Source organism: Triticum aestivum, chromosome 5D (genome assembly GCF_018294505.1).
Source record: "Triticum aestivum cultivar Chinese Spring chromosome 5D, IWGSC CS RefSeq v2.1, whole genome shotgun sequence".
NCBI classification, from domain to species: Eukaryota; Viridiplantae; Streptophyta; class Magnoliopsida; order Poales; family Poaceae; genus Triticum; species Triticum aestivum.
The window spans coordinates 557,238,503-557,248,119 of record NC_057808.1 but is presented as its reverse complement, the minus strand read 5'-3'; the positions used below and the strand labels follow the sequence as shown (position 1 = coordinate 557,248,119).

At 47.0% G+C, this 9,617-nt stretch overlaps 1 pseudogene; it reads left to right on the top strand.

Annotated features, from left to right (window-relative positions):
• The first annotated feature begins 3,058 nt into the window (after positions 1-3,058).
• Positions 3,059-6,974, top strand: LOC123123843 (receptor-like protein kinase At3g21340; annotated as a pseudogene).
• The last annotated feature ends 2,643 nt before the right edge of the window (positions 6,975-9,617 follow it).

Here is a 9,617-nt window from a genome sequence, read left to right as displayed (position 1 = left end):
ACGCGGGAGCTCGTCACCCTATGACGAGGTTTTTTTTCAACAAACAATTATTGTGTTGTATGAACTATATAGATTTGCTCAAGTTTTTCAACACATAGCCGGTCCATGACAATATGGAAATTAATGCAAAAAACAACGTATAACTTGCATGCATGACTTGTTGAAGTGGCGTGGCATTATGGCTAGAGTAATAAAAATGTACTCCCTCTGTCCGGAAATACTTGTCGGAGAAATGGATAAAAATGTACGAGTATAACTTAGTACTGCATACGTGATTTGCTAAGGTGACATGGTTACTTAAAATGATTTGATAAGTTCTCTGGGCTTAATGGCATGAGTGTTAGAGTTCACTAGACGATACCCAGGCATTGCTGCGGGAATTGGTTGATGAAAATTTGGGTTGATAACATGAGAAACAAAATAAAAAATACATATGAGTATAGTTGTAACAATATTTATTGAATATAAGTAGAATAATTTAATGGAAAACCTTTTCCTGTGCGTGGTTGAATGTTGTTGAGGGTATTTTCTCATGCATGATTGTGTGGTGAGGTGGGTCTTATCCCATTCTTAATTGCACAGTGAGATGGCATGCTTACATGTTGAGACAAATAAGTTATTGTGGATTACTCTTTTAGTTATATAGGATGCCACCTATCAGTATTCTGGTTATAGCATATATCAACCAGGTTTTTGGGGCAGGTATATGTCAACAATAGCAGGTTACTCTGAAACCAGCAACTGGGTGACCCATGCATATATTTGCACAATAAATTATTGTTACGCATCGTTGCATTCATGATTTTTCATATGTGTTACATTGACATTGCTTCACCTATCGAGTATTAATACCTCCACTTGGCACCTTGAGAGACCCACCAAGGGTTGGTGGATCAAGCGGTCCGGGTGTTCTGCCACAAGTGCACTCCACCGCTGATATTGCTCAGCACCATCAAAGACGAAGATCGTCTTTGGATAGCCGCAGACGAAAAGAAATATGAGGTCGATTATAACGGGAGAGTAATCTTTTTATAACTTGAGGTTGTAATTCACACTCTATTCCCTTTTAATTAATAGATGAGGCAAATATTTTGCCTCCCTTTTGATTTTTTTTACATTGACATTGGGGCATGGGTGCTATTTTTTTCGAGAAAACTTATGATATATTCATCTTCAATCATAGTAGTACAACAAACATTAGAAATAATAAAAATTACATCCATATTCGTACACCACCTAGCAGCGACTACAAGTACTGAATCGAGCCGAAGGCGCGCCGCCTTCATCGTCCCTCCCTTGCCGGAGCCGAGCAAAACCTATAGACAATTATAAATCATGTGAAAACTTATCTGATTTTTGTCTCTCTATCTGCTATTTGCACCAATGTTATGTGATGTTTAGTTTAATTGGAATTGGCAAAAAAAAGATACTGAATAATATAACAGTTTTTTCATATGAAGTAAGGACTATGTTGGTGATCAGTGCTAATACGTAACTTCTCATTCACTATCCTTATCCCATAATTAGTTTACATGTTTTAATCAATAACATATTGAGAAATTTCCTATCAGAAAATGAATCTAAATATTGATCGACTGTACTTGCATCTTGTCTATTAGCCACCCGCCTATCTTTAGCCTGGCCATATTATAGTGGCTCTTTTATTTGTGCATTGTCATCCTCTAGATGCTTTTATGCATGTTTGTTTTATTTTAATGATCTATTGAACCTTTGCATGTGAGGCAAAGCCGATGTGTATTCATGATGTATTGCTCAAACATTTCTCTACCCTTCTTCTTGTTTTCATTTTTTTTTTCAGAATTTCATCACGGTTCGAGCATCTACAGCCGGGCGCGTGAAACCCCCCTCAAACGCCCCGGGCGGACGGCCCGGTCAAAATAAAATAAATAGGACCTAGGCGGGCGCCTCAAACAGACCTTAAACGCCCAGGCTAACCGGCACCCTTCATACGAGCCCAAATCTGGGGCAGATATGCGGAGGTCCGGGCCCAACCGGGCGCGTCCGCCACATCGGACTGACGGATGGGTCGCACACGAAATCGTCCAGAAACTCACCGGTCCGACGGGCATCTCCTCCGGTGGGGGTATGAACGCCGCGTGGCGGCGCTCTGGCTCGCTGCCCAAGGCCAAAGTCTGGCTATTTAAATCAGGCGATGTCCCTCAGCCCTAGCCACATCCTCTTCCTCCCTCTCCGCGCCGCTAGCCCGAGTCCATCCATATCTCTCCGTCTCTCTCTTTCCTCATCATCCGCCTCTGCCATGGACCGACAGAAGAAGACCACGTATGCGATGCTACCGTTGGAGCTCCGGTTCCAGATTAAGGAGAAGATCCGACGAGGCACGCCACCTGGATCGCAGTCAGCCTGCCTCCAGACTCGCCGGAGCCGGATGAGGAAGAGGAGGGGGAGCAGCAGCCGGAGCCTATGGAGGAAGCGGATCTAGAGGAGGAAGAGGAGGAGTCGGTGCCGGTTGTGTGCTTTGCCATGGGGGACGCCATGGCGGAGTTCGAGGTCGCCCAAGCGGTGGAGATGGCAGAGCAGACCACCATCCTCGAGTTTATCCAAGATGTGGCATACGTGAAGTCCAACCAGCGCTTCATCCTGCAACAACAGGCGGAGATCGACACGCTTTTCGACAAGGTGAAAGCGGAGATGGAGGCGGAGGCCGCCACAAACCAGAGGTGCGTCTGCAGCCCATGTACCCGGAGCCCGAAATGGAGATAGTGGACATCTCCAAATGACAACGAGTAGTATGTAGTGTAGTTTTGTACTTCTATTTAGACACTTATGATTGAAGTGATAACACCATTGTTTACTTTGTACTACGGATATTTCTGCTATGCATTGTAAATTCAAAAAAATATGAGAGGAAACCTGCACCTTAGTGTTTTTTTTTTGTATTTTCCGGAAAGACGAAAAAGGTGACATAAAGGAGAGAGGGGACAGAGATTCTCTGGCGTGATGCATGATTCTTTTGAACCCGTGTCCGCCTAAAGCTTCACGCGCATACACCATGTGACTCCTGACAAGAGTTCAAGTCCTCGTTTTCTTGCCCCGACCACAACCATCTCTTCCCGGCAATTCCACCAACGACTCTTCCGTCTACCATTCGCTGCAGCAAAAGAAGGGGCCGGCTGGTCTATTCTTGCCCTCGCCAAACAAAGACCCGCGCGCGCCTAGTGGTGGTCATAACTCATAAATCACGCTAGCTCCTGGTGCCGCTTGCTGATCAATGGAGGAACCAACGACGGGAACAACGGCGATGATGGTGCCATGGTTGCTGCTTCTCTGCATCACTGCTGCTGCCACCAGCGGGGCACTGCAAGCTCATGCCCAGCTCGAGAGCAATGGTATGGTCACTACTAACTACTCAATAGCATATATTTTCGGGAATAAAATGCTTGCTATCATATTCATTGTGAAATTGATGGACCTATGATTTAACAAATCTCGGATGTGTACAACTGCAGGTTTTATAAGCATAGACTGCGGTCTTCCAGGGCAAACAGGCTACGTGGATAAGACCACCACGCTATCCTACACCACGGACGCCGGCTTCATCGACACCGATGCCGGCGTAAACCACAACATCTCCGCTGAATACATTACTCCCTCGACGCCCACGAGCTTGCACAGTGTGCGCAGCTTCCCCAGCGGTGAGCGCAACTGCTACACTCTGGGCTCACTCGTGTCCGGGCTCAAGTACCTCCTCCGGGGCAAGTTCTTGTACGCCAACTACGATGGCCTCAACATGCTACCCATGTTCGACCTCTACATCGGGGTTAACTTCTGGACGACAGTGAATATCTCAGCCTCTGACGTAGAGGTCTATGCGGAGGCCATCATGGTCGCGCCGGACGATTTTGTGCAGGTTTGCTTGATAAACACTGGCGGCGGGATGCCGTTCATCTCTGGGCTGGATCTGAGGCCACTGAAGAACAAGCTCTACCCACTGGCCAACGAGACACAGGCCCTGGTCCTGCTACACAGGTTCAACTTTGGACCCACTGATAGCCACACCATTATCAGGTGAGAGAAAAATCTTGAGTCACTTAATTACTTCTACCATCAGATCGATATATAAAAAATCAGGTGGGGAATCTCTCCCCAGGCCCGGTGAGCATAAAAAACAAAACACAAAACTTCCAGCATGAGAAAACACAACTTATTCTTGAAACAGGTACCCTGATGATCCGCACGACCGGATATGGTTCCCTTTTGTCGACGTGGAAAACTGGGTGGACATAACAGCGGGGGAGAAGGTAAACATTTTGGACGAGCTCTTCCAGCCGCCCCAAGAAGTGATGCAGACGGCCATCACGCCGCGGGACGTCTCGGAGAACATAGAGTTCACCTTGGACCTCGAGAGTTTCCCCAGGGACCATTCGCTGGGGTACGTCCATACGGTGTACTTCTGTGAACTTCAAGAATACCCCAGCAGTAATGCACTACGGCAGTTCTACATCTACCGGAATGGCGTGCTAACGTACCTTCAAGTCTACACTCCGCCATACCTTGCCGGCGATTTTGTGAACTCACTTAAGCCCTTTCAAGCCAGCCAGTACAAGATCTCCCTCAACGCCACTGCTAAATCGACGCTGCCGCCCATCATAAATGCCATCGAGCTATTCTCCGTCATCTCAACCACCACCGTGGGCACCAACTCACAGGACGGTGCGGTTACACATACATGCATGCTGGCTCGCTAGCCATTATGGTTCACGCTGCGTGTTACTGAAAATTATCTTTTGGTTTTATGTTAACAGTATTTGCCATAAGAGCCGTCAAGAAGATGTATCAGGTGCAGAAGAATTGGATGGGTGACCCGTGCCTTCCCGAGACACTGAGCTGGGATAACTTGACCTGCAGCTATAACAGTTCCAGACCTCCAATAATTAGAATAGTGTAAGTAGTTCATAGCTATACTGTGCTTATATATGTTGTGGTGCCATAAAACTGAGCCGCTTTGCTCTGTGTGTAGAAACATGTCCTTCAATGATCTCCAAGGTGGTATATCTCCTGACTTCGCAGCTCTCAAGAACCTTCAATCCATGTACGTTCTGTTCTGTTGGTCTACATCAGTTTTACCATTCTTTGTAGTACGTACGTATTCTTTTTGACAAAAGTGGTGAAAGGATATAGTATATTCTTAAACCTGTGAAAGAAAGTATATGTCAATATGTTGCAGGGATCTGTCAAACAATAACTTGACAGGATCAATTCCAGAAGCCCTTTCGCAATTGGAGTCATTAAAATTTTTGTAAGTATTGCCAATATTGAGATCAAGAAAATGTGCATGTTTCCATGCGTTTTTTTTTTCACTCATGTCAACGGTATTTTACTTTCTATAGAGATCTCCCTGGAAGATGGCACTCAGGTAGCAGTAAAGCTGAGGTCTCATTCTTCAAACCAGGGTGTCAGACAGTTCCTTGCAGAGGTAGAACTTGTTGCTAAACAGGAATTTGCATCCAGAAATTCACTTCTTAAGCCTTGATCACCTGTCCAGGCTCAAGTTTTATCACGTATTCATCACAAGAATCTTGTGTCCATGATTGGTTACTGCAAGGATGGGGAGCAAATGGCACTTGTCTATGAGTACATGCCTGAAGGAACCCTACAAGAGCACATTGCAGGTATGCAAGTTGTAAATTGTACTTTACAGATTTAGAATTTGATTAGTATCTGCAATGAGATATGTTCAATCTAGCTTGAGCCTTGAGCACGTCCAAGTCTAAAATGATGAAGCATGTGTTATTTCTGTTATTATCTATATATGACCATTCAAAGTGTCCACTGGTCTGAAATTTACAATGCCTATAAATATTTGAGGAAAAGACAACATCAGACGAGCTTTACCCTGGAGACAAAGACTCCGAGTCGCACTTGAATCTGCCCAAGGTACACCATTGAAAATGCAGTCAGTTATTGATGACCATGTTGTGCTTAATGTAAAGAACTTTGAGCATTGACTGGACTACTGATGTGTAGGGCTAGAGTACCTACACAAGGGCTGCAACCCACCTCTAATTCATATGGATGTCAAAACTGCCAACATCTTGTTAAACGAGAGACTAGAGGCCAAGATTGCCGACTTTGGATTGTCTAAGGCTTTCAACTGCCACGATGACACCCATATATCCACCAACACGATTGCCGGCACACACGGATATAAAGATCCAGAGTAAGTTAATTTCTTCCATGCTCTTCAAAATAATAAACTCTATACATGCAATGTTTCTGAGTAAACATACGTGTCTGTAGGTATAGTAGAACAGGGCAGGCGTCAACCAAGAGTGATGTGTACAGTTTTGGTGTTGTGCTGCTAGAGCTAGTCACGGGGAAGCCGGCCATCCTGCCCGACACCGAGCCCATCAGCATCATCAATTGGGCACGACAGCGGCTTGCGCGGGGTGACATTGAGGGCGTGGTGGACACGCGCATGCAAGGTGATCATGACATCAATGCTGTTTGGAAAGCTACAGAGATTGCGCTCAAGTGCACCGAGCAAGTGCCCCTACAGCGGCCCTCCATGGCTGAAGTTGTGATGCAGATACAGGAGTGCCTTGATCTCGAGGAGGTCTGCACAGGACGTGATGATGAATTCTACACCGGCAGTAGTAGTGTTGGCATGGACCCAAACATGGGTTACAACGCTAGCACTAACCGGTGCACTGATCTGAGGCAGAACAACGCTACGCTTGAGATAGAGTATAATCATAGGAGAGGGCCACAAATGGATACTAGTCCTGTGGCGACACGATGAAGACATCCTTGCCAATCCAGTCTAATAGCCACCATGATTTCTCTTCTTTCAAGATTAGATTTCTCTGAAATTGTTTTAACATGTTGTTTTTTTTTTTGCGTACCTAGGTGAGTAATGTTCTTGCCATATGAATTGTCTAGTTAAAAAAATCTGGATAATGAGAATATTTGCTATGCTAGGGTTAACCGATTAATTGAATGATGACATAGCAGCAATGTCTCTTTAGGGAGATCCAGCGAGTGGGTGCTCATTTGACGAGAAAAGGTTCCCCCATTTATTATAAAGCCAACACCGATTACAACTGAGAGACTGATACAAACACAGATCACGACCGCACACAACAGACACACCCAAGCTAAGATACAGAAGTGCCGGGAACCGACAGACCACCCCAGCGACAATCAAGCAAACTACAGATGAGTGAGAAAGACCACTTGCAGCCGACGGAGACCTCCACCATGACCAGCCACAATAGAGAGGTGAGACGGACAACAAAATGCCAGGACTCCAAGACGATGCCCCAGAAGGGTATGACCATGGATAGCCGCCACTGCCTGATCCCGAAGATCAGATTTTCACCCGGAGTAAGACGACATGAGTGGGAACGCCGTGACGGATCCTTCAGGAAAGGTACGACATCACCGACCGCCGGCACGGTCGGCCAATGTAAGGACTGGCCAAGTGGTGACCCAGGTGCTCTTACCCTCCGTCGCACCCTAGCTCCGTCAACCACCCGTGTGCCCATGGTTGCCCGCCTACACCTGAGACGCACGCTCCATCCACAAATGTCAAACCTCCCACCGTCAGGGTCACCGCCCTACAATTCGATTTCCCCACGACCAACCAAGAGGCCGGCTTTGGCCTTACCGACACCCCAACCACCGGCGGAGCCACCAGCGACCGCCTTGTCCCGAAGAATGCCAGATCGAAGACAAGGCAGCACTAGGCCAGGGAAAAGGGGGAGGAGTAGGAGCGAATCGAGTCCATGACCGGCACCCCTGCTGGTGACGGAGGGCCACCACTAGCCAGTCATCCCTTCTGACATGCCCCTGACCGGCAGCTCATGTGTCGCCCCACCGTGGTTGCCGCCGCGGATCAATGCGGGACCACCAGCCGCCACTCGCCCACCGAGTGCAGAGCCGGAGCCGCCACCACCAGCCCCCGAGGAGGAGCCCCAGAGATGCCATCCCACACCCCCCGGCATCCACCAGGTCGCAGCCGGAGAGGTCCGACCCAAGTGAGGCGCGTACACACCGCCGCTACCAGCCCCCGCGCCATACATGGCCACCTCGATCCAGCCGAGTAGAGTCGCGTTCCTCAAGCTGCATACACTACAAGAAGCAGACATGGATATGGCTTACGAGAAGATATGAGTATGCTCAGTCTGGGGGAGACTAGTAGGATCTTCCCTTTAGGTGAGGTTATAGGATCAACCCCAAAATTTCATATTTAGGCAATCCAAAATTTTTGATTTTTTTACAACATACCTGCATGGTATGTCTACAGCTCTAAAAAAAGTTAAAAAATCTATGTACAGTTAGAGATTCGAGAAAGCCAAATTCAACTATGAATAGTATCATCTTTAGGTGAATAGTATTTGACACTATTCACATCTAATTTTCTCTTTTTTCTTTCTCTAAGTGTAGTTTGAATTAGGAGCTAAAACCTTTTGAGGTTGTACATCAAACATGAATGTGTGTCTTCAAATATTTTTTTACAATTTTTGAACATGTTTTATATCTCCAAAAAGATTGATCTCATTGATCTCACATAAGTCAGATCATATACTAGTCCCCCTCCCCCACTCTACTTAGTCCCAAGTGTCATATAATAAGATTACAAGCAAGATCATGTTCAATCCTCAGCCTTGGCCAGGTGGGAGCTTCCTCCTAGGCAGGGGTAACCAGGTGGGTGGGTCATGGTTGAGCGCCCTTGAAGACGCAAGCATTGTGATGATTCCAGATATTCGACACCGAGAGTGCAATCAGCGAGTCTAAACCCTTCTAAAGACTCACTGAGGAGGCCTGCATGGCCGATGACGATCAGTCGTAGAAGTCTTGGTGGCAACCGTTGGGGTGACGGTGAGATGTGGCCAGGAGACGAGATCATGCCAAATGATGCGGGAGAGCACGCAGCAACCAGGAGTTAGGGCATGCTCTTGGGATCTTGGTCCCAGAGGAAACGGGTGAGCGCGTCTGGGAAATCTCGGCGGGTGAGTCGCGCCACGGTCCAACATCGGCTGAGCCCAGACAACCACAAGAAGAATTTGATGCTTGTGAGGGGTAAGTGCTTCCAAGTGAGCTTCCAATGAGGGGCCGTCTTTGATTGCCGGAATGGGGCAAGGTAGCATGGTCAATTGCAGCATATCAAACATTTGTACTTTGAAACTAGGTGGTTCCATGTAGAGAAGTTTTAGGAGGTCATCCTAGCCAAGTGGATGCTCTAAGCGCCAGGGTGGTGGTGGGACCTTATCGAGTCTTGGTTTGCTCCTCAAACTGGTGTGCTTGTGTCATTTCCTTACAGGTTGGGATGGAAATACGGTGGAGTCGGGACACACTCCTAGAAGAATAAACACTAAATAACTAGATCGGCAAGCAAATGTGGTTGCCTAATGTGATCAGCAACGGGTCCCCGCACGTGCGCTGGGTGGGGTGGCATAGGAAAGGGCTTCACACGCCATTGTGGGGGCACCGCACTGCGAAGACAACCAACGCGCCAATAGTTGCTCGCTTTTTTTTAGGGAATGCCATCATGGTGGTTTATATTTCATGTGAAAGCGGAGATACAGTGTTTGATAATGCCATCAAGGATACATGAATTAGCACTTCTAGAATTT